Source organism: Pogoniulus pusillus, chromosome 19 (assembly GCF_015220805.1).
Source record: "Pogoniulus pusillus isolate bPogPus1 chromosome 19, bPogPus1.pri, whole genome shotgun sequence".
NCBI lineage: Eukaryota > Metazoa > Chordata > Aves > Piciformes > Lybiidae > Pogoniulus > Pogoniulus pusillus.
The window spans coordinates 14,764,307-14,777,133 of NC_087282.1; positions in this window are offsets into that span (position 1 = coordinate 14,764,307).

The following is a 12,827-nucleotide window of genomic DNA, read 5'->3' on the forward strand; positions in this document are numbered from 1 at the left end:
GTGTGATTGAGAAGTGTCCCTCCAGGAGCAGGTACATAAAAGGCCTCATTACATAGCCAGTCTCCAGCAGCAATCCTACCAAATGCCCTTCCTTTCATATTGTTGGCAATCAATTAGCACACACCAGGGTTGAGACAAAAAGAAAAAGCCACTGGCAAAAAATAATGTCTCAACAGAATAATGATTTTTGAAGGATCTAAAAGAAGCCACACAAATACATACATAAATTGCCTTATTATCCTCACAAGGTAATTAAGTTTGTTAGGCTGAGGAGTGCACAGTGATGACTCTTTGTTTTTTTTAAATTATAATGAATGTTTCTTGCAGGCAAACTACACAGAGCAGGAGACTGAGCCCTCAGACTACCCATAAAGCATGACAGCACAGAGGAAAAAACAGGTTTTTCCAGAGCAGTGCCTGAAACCCAGGAAGGTCTTCTCCCAAAGGCAGCATGGAAGTCCAGGTGCCAAGGCATAAGGAAAAATCCTTTGTTTTTGTCTGTCTGTGACACACTTGCACAGAGGTACTCCAGATTTTTCCAGCTGCAATGGGAACTGAAGGTGTTATTTATTTTCTTACATTATCAGGGTGTCAGAATGTGAGTTCGGTAGCATGGTGTAAAAGTAAGGCACTGACTGGGGTGCCAGTGATGTCAGAATGAAATCCTGTACCATTCAGGGTGTTCTGAAAATGAACCCACTCTGCCTACTGCTGTCTTGCTTTGATTAGACTCCATTGGTTCTGGTGCAGTGGTGGGGCATAGTTCAAGGCTTTGCATGCTCTGTGCTGCTGTTAATTGCAAGGAACACTCCCCACAACCTACACGATAAGATGGACAAGTAATTGTGGCACTATTTATTTTCTAAGCAATGCTTGCCCAGCACCACGAAGGGGCAGTGTTTGTACATCTCCCTTCATAAGAATGGCAGCGCTGCAAGTTGAATTTTAATTAGCAATGGTTAATGCCTCCTTTCAGTGCTTGGAGTGGTTTATACTTTATGTTATGTTTGATTAATAAGTTACTTCTTCATGACACAGTGATTTACAGGCCCATTTACTGTACTTTCACTACCACCAGCAGGCTACACTAACAAATCAAACAAGTGTATTAGTGAAGGTAATTCCTCCTATGAACTTGTAAGCCTAAGACGGTGGCTAAGAGGTTTACAGACAGGTTTCAATCAGAAGGCATAAACAGCTTTGCAAAACACATCTCCTTTTTTTTTTTTTTTTTTTTCTTTTTTTTTTCCCAAATGCATAATTTGGAAAAAAAAAAAATCTGTGAAAACTCTACAAGCTGTCATCACCCTTGGCAATTCAAATATTGATACATCATCTGCAACCTGGTGCTCTTTGATGGCTACTAATTCTGCTTCTATTTATACAAGAGACGCTTCAGACAATTCACTCAGAATGAAGATAATGTCTGCTCTATTCAGAGGCAAAACTACATTAATGGTCCCATTTCTTCAGGCATATTCTGTGTTTCTGGAAAATAGTTTAATCAACCTGAAAGGCTCCAGAAATAACTGCCTCTCGATCTGTGTTTCTGAAAAATATTCTGAAAGTCCCAGTCTTACCAGACAGTAATTCTTATACTGTAAGGCTGTGGCTTATCTACAAAAGGTGAAGCTTTTATAGCACACCATAGCAGAGGTATCCTGGTGATCCTTACTTTCACACTCATAGCAGGTAAGAAATGTCCATGAAGTGGCTGTTACAGTGATAACTTAAGATTGTATCAAACTCAGACCCTAATCCAATATCTTGTTTTGTGTCTCAGACATTCAAAGACATTCAGATTTGTTGGCTACAGGATCAGTTGCTGTACAGTTGAGCTAATGCTGTTGCTGCACAACCAATTTTCCTGGCATCTCTTCAGTGAGAAAAAGCACAAGGTACATCATATTCAATTAATAAAGAATTTAAAAGTTAAAAAAGCAAATATGAGTACTATGAACAGAAGCTGTCCAGATTCAGTGCTCTGCTGTACATCTAAGATTATCTACACAGATAATCCAGAGCAATTAGCCCTCACTGGTGCTAGCAAGAGACAGTGGCATAGCCAAGCAACAGATACTTCTCCTACCCAACATCTAACCCTGTCTTTAATTAACTGCAGAGCCCCACAGATTTCTGCCCGATTAGCTGCTTCAACTAAAGAGAGGCTCCAGACTCAGCTAACCTGCCACTCATGGACTGGTCTTTGTGAGGGCACAGAGCAAGCCACAGGTGCAGAAGGGTGCTGCAGAGGCAGCACAAAGAAGGACAGGGGCCTGCACAAAGTCTGCACAACTCCTCTGACTTCAGTCACACATATTGAATGTTGTGGATGGTTACACACATGGGAGCAAAACCTGGCAGTTCCTGTATGGTCATTACCCAAGATATAAAATGTTTGACTTTTAATTAAGATCTACAATATCGATGTCACAGAATGAGTCTGAAATTACAAGAGCAGGAGCTGATCTGACTGTAAAATGCTCAGCTATTCAACTGAAGGCCAATGCTCGGTCATAACCAGAGAAAAGCTGAGGTCAGGAGTCCAAGTTCAGGAGTGGAGAAAATAAGAAGCTGAAAGAAACATTATATCCTCCAATAATCCTTGCAGGAGATATGATTTCAGCATGAAAGGATGCAGTCCAGCTTTAAAGTCTCCAAGCAAAAATCATTCTACTATAACTCCACTGCGAGATAAAAGCAGACATGTGATCTAGTAATACTGGCCTCTTTCACTGGTGTTTTTATTGGTGCTGCCCTCCATATTAAAGAAAACAAACGCTCTGCTTTCAATATTAAAGATAACTCCAGCAGGTCTGCTTTAGAGAACCTTTCTGTGTTAATCCACTCCTTGTAATACAGTTAGCCTTGTGTAAATTTGGAAGGTGGCCTGTAAAAGGAAAAGCAAATAGAGGATTGGCTCTTTTTAAAGCTTTTACCCAGCTTTTGAGGGGTTTTGTTTTGGTGGTGTTTTTTTTTTAGTAGCAGCAGCTTCTCCTTAATCTGTTACACAGTCACCAGTAGAAGAATAAATAACCTCGTATGTTGTTCTCCCATTTCTTAGCTGAGGAATAGGGAGGTTTGGATCCTTCTGAGACCTGAAGTACCTGAAGGCATGCATAAATACAAGAAAGACCACGTTTATCAAGTAGAAATATCACTCAGTTGGTAGTACACCAAGCTGGAACTCAGGAAACAAGGTCTACCATAAACCTTCTCGGAGGCTAACCTCCACACCAAGCATTTCCTCTTTGTCTTTTCTCTGTTTCTGAAAGAGATGACCTGAAGTGTACACAAATTTCCAAGTTCCTTTAGGTAAGACAGTGCAGTGTAACAGTCCTGAAATCACCAGATGAGCTAAGGCCTGATGCCCCACTTCATCAGGAGAGCTCCCCATCATCAGATGAGGAAGGTATGTTTTGGCAGTGCGACATACAACCCTGAGCTGCTGGAACTCCTCCCTCCCTTCTCCCTCTTCATAATGTGTCTGGATCCAAATGGAAAGGATTGTAAGGATGCTACAACAGTAATAATTTTGCTCTCACTCTACTGCCAGATGGTAATTTCCTTGTACTTAAATCATGCAATCAGATACTGTTAAATATTCCTTAAGCAGTTCTGTCAGCTAGTCAAAACCTGTGGCATAGAATAACCAAAGAGCAATCAATTGCCAATGTTAGTGAGTTGATATAAACTGAAGTGACATTTTCCTGCTCATTTCCACTAGCCATGACTTTGGCTGCAAAACATCTCACAATGACTAGTACAGTATTTGTGTTTCTGAAGGCACAGAAGAGGGTGGAGCTTCTTGATGATAGAATCAGTAGGGAATTCTGTCCTCCCAAAGCAAGAACAAACTGACAAATCATTTTTGTTACTGATACAATTATGCTAACAGTTGAAGTTATTGACTGTTACTGAATAATGAGCAGAAAACCAGGAAGCCTTGTGAACAATAACAGGTGCCAGTGTCAACAGAAAAATAAAGTGTGTTTTCTGAAACAGAACATAGAAATATCTTCCTTTCTCTCTTTTTTTTTTTTTTTTTTTTTGGGGGGGGGAAGGGGTGAGCTGCTTATAGCAATGGACATCATCAGCAGCATCAGTTCTCACTGATGAATACTTGGATGAGCTGCAGTGCAAGATAGGGCCGTTGACCTGATCATTTCTGTGACCAAAACATATGTGGCCACATGTAGCTTTGCAAATCGGTGACATCCAAATTCTAGTTTTACACAATGGAGTCCTCATGTCCTGCTCAAGGACAGAGTTTTGCACTCAGTATGTGCCCCTCCTGATAGCAAGATAGGGAGAAGGCAAAGAAGTAGAAAATGAGAACTTAGAGAAAATCATCTTCTCTGATTTAGAGTACTATAGCTGCTGTCCCAAACTATATCTTCCTACAGGAGGGAGAGGTTGGCTTTGATAATCAGCCAGGCATGAAAACCTTCCTAGGGAATTCCTCCTCCTGAGAGGCACATGCAGATCAGAAGAGGACAGGCTGTCTAAACACAGTGAGCCTCCTCTCCCTTGCTGGGTTGTTTTCTTTCTCCTTAGGGGAGCTCCAGCCAAGGGAAACTCCAGCTCCACTTCAGAAGGTGGCTTGGTCTCCTCCCTGGTTTTGTATGAAAAACGAGCTACAAAGGTATCCTTTCCATGAAGTCCAGTTCTTCAAAGTCAAGTTCTCTGCAGTACTGAAGCATTTGAAACTCCAGGTTTGCTTTTACCACAGTTTTATCTAGCTGCTGTATTTCTAGCATGCCAGGAACACTGGTACCTCAGTCCGAAGTGTGCTGATGTCAAAGACCAAATAACTTCTTGATTCTCTGTGCATTCCAAGGAAATGTTGAGGTCCTTTCTCACAAACAAAACACTGTAAATGTTCAACAAGTCAGAGATGCAACATCTGTGGTCACCAGAGACCATGCCTGGCCTCTCCAACTCTAGGAGGGACAGGAACCCAAAGGAATAAAGGTCTCACCTCCTAGGAGCTGGGCTCCAGGCAGCTAGTTGCTGGGCTCCTGTCCATTACAGTTCAGGTGCCATGCCTGAAGGTACTTACAGGGAAACTGTATCAGCACTAAAACATCAAAATTGGATTATACTTGGATACATGCTGGCAAAGTATTCGCAGTGGATTCAGAACAGCTGGCAATCGGCCACATCCACATAATATTCCTGAAGTTGGATAAAATTTAACAGCAGTAAATTAAGAAACTTTGCCAACTCTAAAGCACTACCTCAAATGTGGGCCAAAGCTATGCACTGGCATTCAACATGCTCCAGAAGGATTTTTCCCTTCTGCCAAAAGCTGTTGATCAGATAAGAAACGCTGGGCTGTGGACCACAGGGATAGGGATGCTGTTGCTGGAGAAGGCTGAGCTTTGAAGAAGAGCCTTTGTGGTAAGGACTAAGGAAGTTGCACTCAAAAACTGAAAGACTTGCAGAGGGAAAAGAAGTGGGGCTGCTGGGCTGGGGCATTTACAGGTTTCAGCTGAAGAGCATTCTGCACAGGGGATGATTCTTAGAATCTCCCTCTGCTGAGCCCTCCTTAGCCATCCCTGACAAATCTCCAGGGGGAATGGAAAACCGAATTGCTATGGCACATAAAAACATTCCTTCCAGAGAGATATTTAGATCACCACAAGGAGGTGGGGAGGTGCTGGAGAGAGAAGACAGAAAGAATAAAAAGTATCTCAGACCTAGCACATATTGAGGTAAACTGTGAAATCTGTACTTATTTCAATGACGTCAGTGAAGTTGCTTACACACAACAGTGCTCCCCTTAAGCAATTACACATTGCCACGTCTGGACACTGTAACCACAAGACCATTCACAACCAGTCTGGAGGAAAGACATAGTCTTGCAAGAGTCCTTCCCTATAATTCAGGACTATTCAATGTGAGATTTAAAAGATTCTCCCCCTCTCTTAGAAGTGAAAGGGGGGGGAGATCTGTCTGATTGTATTTGTGACCCTGGCAACTCTTCACAAGCAAAGACAGCTGAGTCACTAATATTTAGAAAAATAACATAATTGACTGTATTCAGTCCTGTGGAGGACCCCTGCTGGGTATTCACAGTTAAACATTAGCAACTCGGTCATTTCTGGCAGCCTTTGTGAAGGGTTGCCAGGGCTGTAGATTCAATCAGATGACCTCCAACAAACCGACTTCCACTGAAAATATCTTTGCAAATACATTAAATCCTAAATACGTACAGCCCCTTCTCCCTCAGTGAATGCCCCAAATCACCCTGCATCCTCAGCTACATGTCCTGTCTGGACGTTATGCATGCAGAGGCTCTGTTATCACCACTGCCTAATGTGATTTAGAACTGTCTGTGGCCTGCACTCTTTAAAACCTGGGAATGTGATGGTATTGCAGCTAGATGCAGATTAGGATGCCAAATTATGCTGAAAAGGTAAAAAGATTTGCATCTTTTCCTCTTCATTGGGCAAGGTGACTATTCTTTTACCACTACCTTTTCATCCTCAGGCAGCTCCCCCCCCCCCCCATTATTAGCCATTGAATTACTTTCATGTAAGAGGAACTAAGATGAACTGCTGTTCTGTACTCCCCATTACATACATTGCAACACTGCATTATGGAGTTGGAATATTTGCTATCTTATGAGTAATCTATAGTAAAAGTGATGAATATACCACTAAGGCAACTAGAAATGAGATTTTGAAACTCTGGTTTATACGTAGGGCTTTGTGACAAGCCCTACAATAAAACAAACAATGTGGACACTGTTTGTTAACGCTATCATAATGAAGGCAGCTAACACCTTCACTACATCTTGTGATTGCTTCTCATCATGTATAAGATGTTTCTACATCAGCTGTTAAATATCCTAATCGTGTAAGTTCCTGTCTGTCTACTCAGACTACAGGATTTCATTTAAGCCAACATATTTTACCCTGGAAAATTGGTTCTCAGCTAAGCTTTTTTTTATTTGCCCTAGGTTTTTTTTTTCTATCTTAAATCATTCTGAACTGCTACCAAAGTCTCACCTCTCTTTCACACATCAGTGTTTAAGGAAATACAAACAGATCAGAACTGGATTCTGAAGATGCTGTTCCAGAGAGAAGCTTAACAAAACAATGTTTCAAAATAATATATCCCATTGTTCAGCTTACAATAAGATACAAATCCAACAGCAAAAAACGATAACAGGATGAGAGCTATTGTGAAAAGATTATCCAGAAAGCCACTGGCAAGCATTTTCTCAAATGGCATTGTAATTATTCTTTGTGCATGGTGTAAAATAATATACTAGGGGTATTTAGAAAGAGGAAACTTTTCTTTACATATAGTGCAGAGACGCTGCATCAAGTTTAGTCTGATTTTTTTTTCTACCCTCAGTGTTCCCTGCTGAGCAGTGCCACAATTAATCAAGCTTTCTAGGTTTTAGTTAATTGCTGGACCCCAATAAATTGGTTTGTACTGGCATTGGTCCAGGTCTGATAATTTCACAGCCTTGGAAACTGCTGCATGTTCACACAAGAACCTTGCAAGCAGGGAGCTGGGATGAAAAGAATAAAAGAAACTCTTGTTCTGTGAGGTTCCATTAATACTTTAAAAGCCAGCCCACTAGCAACAGTGTCTTCACTGTTTGTTTTTCTCCATGTGTTTTATACTGATGTTCTTAATGACAAAAGGAAATCCCTCCCCTCTCTATATTTTATTTCATTTTCTGTAGGTAGTTATTGTCAAAGAGCCATTTCCAGTTTCACCAGTATCCCCTTGGAAATTTCCACTGTTCCCATCCTCTTCCTGAAAATTCATTGTGGCTTTTTGATATAGCTCAGCTATTTTTTCCCTCTCTACAGTTTTATTCATATGAAAGGATCACCACCTTCTGCTGAAGAAAAGATGAAGTCTGTCTCTATGAACTAAACCAGAGAGACAAGTGGTCCAGCAGTCTGGCTCTAGCGCACTGCTGGTTAGTACCATTCATGATCAGTTGGATGCTGAAGCCAGAGGACAACACAGGTTTTCCTTGGTTTGCAGTCACAACCAGGCAGGATGGCATCACAGTTTGGTACAAGTCAATGCACTGAGGTCTGCTATGAGTAAATACACAATATTGTTGTCAATGTGAAGACAAGGCCACAGCTTTACAACTGAGCTCAGTTACGTGAAGGACTTTGTGTCCTCAGATCTTACTGGTAGCAATGGGATTTGTGAGTGCTCAATCCCTGGCAGGCTGTGGCTCCATGCTGGCACACATTTGACTTTGTTCTCCCTAGAGAAGGCTCATTTGGCAAGTTCAGTTTTACTAATGGGTTTCAAAAGCAATCTCACACTAGCAAGTTTCTGAGCAAAAGAATTACATAATACCCGAGGTGTTCAGTAACCTCCTTGTTATTGTCTTTGGCTCACCAAGGCAAGATTAGCAGCACTAATCACAGCTTTATAAAAGTCTGTTTGAATTGCAATTGGAGCCTCCTCCTGTCATGCCTTGGAAGACAGGACTGACTGGGTTTATCTGGTGGATCTCAGCTGTAAAGAAGTGGTTCTTTATCATGGTGTGCCCAATCTGTAAGATTTGTCAAAGCTTTCCTCCTGCAGAGCTACACCCTCAGCAAGTGCAAATCACCACAACGCTTTTAAACTCCTGCAGATTTCTACCAAGTCTGATTCTAGCCAACAACTCCAATGGCAGGGAAGAACTTCTGCTGGCTTCATACAAACTACAACACCTTCTGCTCCTTTCTAGGATGTATGGTACTGCAAAAACTCCTCCAAGCATGCTGAATTAATGACTTACAAAGATTGTTTGATGCTGCTTTTCATTTGCTGCAAATTCTCACTAAGATGTTGTTGCACACTGTAGTACCACATTATAGAGTAGTAAAAGTAAAGTGGCAGAAGCAGGAACTGTGTGTTATGTATGTTTTGTGCATCTTCCAGTCCACAAAATGCTATTCACGCAAGAGTCTAGAGGTGAGAATTTAGAATGAAGATTTGGACGTGATTTTTCAAGGAAAAAAATGTTTCCTGAAATGTTTCCTTTCAAGTTTCCTGAAATATGTGGCATCAACTAGGGATTTAGAACTCTATTTTGAACTATTTTATTGATGTCATGCCTACAACACTCATCACATTTCAACATAGAACCATAAAATCATAGAGTCAACTAGGTTGGAAGAGACCTCCAAGATCATCCAGTCCAGTCTATGACCCAGCCACATCCAAACAACTAGACTATGGCACTAAGTGCCTCATCCAGTCTTTTCTTGAACACCTCCAGAGATGGCGACTCCACCACCTCCCTGGGCAGCCCATTCCAATGCCAATCACTCTCTCTGGCAAGAACTTCCTTCTAACAACCAGCCTAGACCTCCCCTGGCACAACTTGCGACTGTGTCCCCTTGTTCTGTTGCTGGTTGCCTGGGAGAAGAGACCAACTTCCACCTGGCTACAGACTCCCTTCAGGTAGTTGTAGACAGCAATGAGGTCCCCCCTGAGCCTCCTCTTCTCCAGGCTAAACAACCCCAGCTCCCTCAGCCCCTCCTCACAGGGCTGTGTTCCAGGTCTCTCACCAGATTTGTCACCCTTCTCTGGACACGTTCCAGTATCTCAACATCTCTCTTGAATTGAGTGGCCCAGAACTGGATACAGCACTCCAGGTGTGGCCTGACCAGCGTTGAGTACAGAGGAAGAATAACCTCCCTTGTCCTACTGGCCACACTGTTCCTGATACAGGCCAGGATGCCGTAAGATGAAATAATGCAGAAGAAATTAATTACAAGTATTAATACTAGAAAAAGGAAAAAAGCCAAAGTCACGGTGACACAATGTTACTCTTTTAAAAGGAAATAAATTAGAAATCAGTGGTTTCTGTCAAAAATTACAGTACACCACTGACAGCAAGATGAACATGAATTGGAAATTCAGTTTTCTAACGAAGAAGGTCCAAGGAAAGACAAGACAGGCAGGAAAACTTTGTGGGAATGTTACAAAGATCAGCCTTTTCACAACTTCATTGTAGCTTTTGTAGATGCTTTGAGTTCTTTTGAAAGTTTGAGCAATAATTGCTTCTACATATCTTGGTAATGACACTTCATTACTATTTCACTCTCAGTAAACTATTGAGTACTAGTGTTTTGGCACACTGTGGGGACGCTCACGCAGTTCATCAACACACAAAAACTTCTGTATTCCTAAAACCTGTCTCACAACAATTGACTTTACAAATATGAGAGAGAATGACAGGATCACACACACCATGGTGGTAAAAGGTATCAAATATCTGAAATGATTTAGATTAGATTAGAAACAGCTGCTGATAAGCACTTTAAAATCAGTACAAAATTCAGGAGGGCCTCACCTCTGCCTGTGTATATATTTATCCTATACCTACACATTGATATTCTTGACACCCCACTTAGCAACGTGTCATTTGCTTTAGGTTGGAATGAATAATAGTGTGGCTCCCTTCTCCTGCATCTTCATGTTTGCTCTTGGCAGCTCTTACTGTGTATCTGGAAGTGAAGTTGGGGGACATACCTTTTATTAGCATTTTTTAAAGGATAATGAAAACATTTCAGCCACTTTTCAGCCTCAGATGAATATGTCCACATCAAGGTAACAAGGAACTGGGCTGCAGTTTGACACTGTATGTGTTGTTGCTGTTATTTAGCAAATTGTGCTGAAATCTCAGCTTTCCACATCCATCTGTCTCACTATAAGTAAATTAATTTCTTGTGCTAAGGACTGAAACTCCACCACAGATGAAGTCAGTGCTACAGAGTGAACAGGAGGGTGGAGAATGCTCATGACCCTCCTATGCCATAATCACAAAATCATGCACATCTGAAGCCCTTTTTGTTTAACAAGACATGTGAAGATTGCTTGATGAACATCCAGAGCATATTCCCAGTATGATAGTTGGAGGATTGATCCAAACCACAAAAAGTAATTTAGAGATTTTTATAAAATCCTGGGGAAAAAAATTATCATCTTAAGATTGATTTTCCAAAGGGATCCACTGAATGCAATAAAGGAATTCAATAGTTTAAGAACTTCCTTTCATACTTTTTCAGAAGTAAAAATTTGACCATAATTTTTTTTCTTGAAAGCAAAGAGAATAAAAAAAAAGACAGTGAGGTAAATGAAAGTTGGAAGTTGTGTCATGTGTCTAACATCTCTCATAGCTCCATGTCTGTTTCAATTAAGAAAACTCCACATGGTGCACAAACATGTTAGAGCTGGCATGAATATTTCAGCTTTTTTTTTCTCTCAGAAGAACTGTGGAATAATGGCAGGATACCTACATAGTGCTCAGCTCCTGTGACACACACGGCACAAGGCACAAAGAGACGGACTTCTACTGTCAGTGTCACAGTTTATTAGCTGCTTAACTTCCATTACCATTAATGAGAATCATACAGCTAAATCTCTGTGCTCTTAAAAACTTGGGGCACCCTCTTAGGGCAACCTCTAACACTCACTATGGGGAGCAATTCTTTCCTCTCTAGTCGCCAGCACGCAGGGTATGAGAGCAGTGAGTTCTGTAAGGTAACATGAAGAATAACAACTACCTAGCTGATGATTCTCTGAAGCTTCCCATGACACACATGTGCAACAGCCCTGAACTTCACAGATTACAGTAATAGACCACTGCTGAGAAGAGCAGTGAGCAAGGTATTTGCTAAGCCTTGTCAGTGCTGCGTTCAAAGCGGAATGAGATAGACTCCTTCACATGGGCCTGTCTTAGCTGTGAGGCAAGCACCGTGGACTGTGGCAAGACACAAGGAGTATGAGCTTTCAATTGTACTTCCTCTTCAGTGATACTCAGAGCTGGGGAGGAGAGAAACAGTTTTGACAGCACCAGCAGGATCCACAAGCACTAGCAGAACCTGCAAGCTCAGCAAGGGTCACTCACCAAGACCCCACCTGTATGCATTTCATTCATGTGCCATGTCTAGCATGTGTCACATTCTCCTCTGAGCCAACAACCGTTAACACTGCTCTGACAGCACGCCATGTGGAAAGGTATGACAAGAAGCAGATGCAGCCTTTGTACATCATCAAGGAAGAAGCAGATCCTGACAACTTTAAACTGTGTCACCACTCATTCACCACTGATGAACAGCATGGCTTGAGCAGGCAGGATCAGGACTAAGAGTAAGACCAGAACATCCTGCCCTTGAAAGTATGGGTTTCCATCATGTTGCCTATTCAGTGAATCCTAGGCTCTTATCTGGGAGAAACCTTCTCTCAGCCAATCCTCTACAATCTAAAGCTAAAGAATGGGAAAGAGGCTCCATTTTGTATATCTCTATGCTCAGCAAAGGTCTTACACCCAAACTAGTATCTCCAGAGACCATGAGACACCATCATCTTCTGAACAGTCTTACAGATGCAGTGGAAAGTGCTGGCATCTGTAGCAACTTTCCCAAGGCACTCTTCAGGCCAAATAAGGAATTTCTTTCTGTAAAAGAATTCAGGTCACAGAGTCTATAGAAAATATTTAATTTCTCATTACTACTACACTGAAGTAGTACTGCAATGATAACTGCTGTCTTCATCTGCACACTCTGGACTTTGTATCAGTACAGAGAAGTAAATACATGCGATGACTGCTGTCTAGAGGAGGTTTGACAAAGGTGGAGAGCTGAGCTGTGTTAGGGAAGTTGTTGTGGAGGATGCCTACAGAGTAAAACTAACTTCTGCTCAGGCCTAAAGCTGCACCACCTACCAAAATCACGTAGGTGTGATAAACCCAAACTATCCACCCTGCCCTTCAGAACCTGTGGATTCCTACCCATAAAAAATTTTAACTCTTTTCTCATCAGGATTACAAATTGTGTATT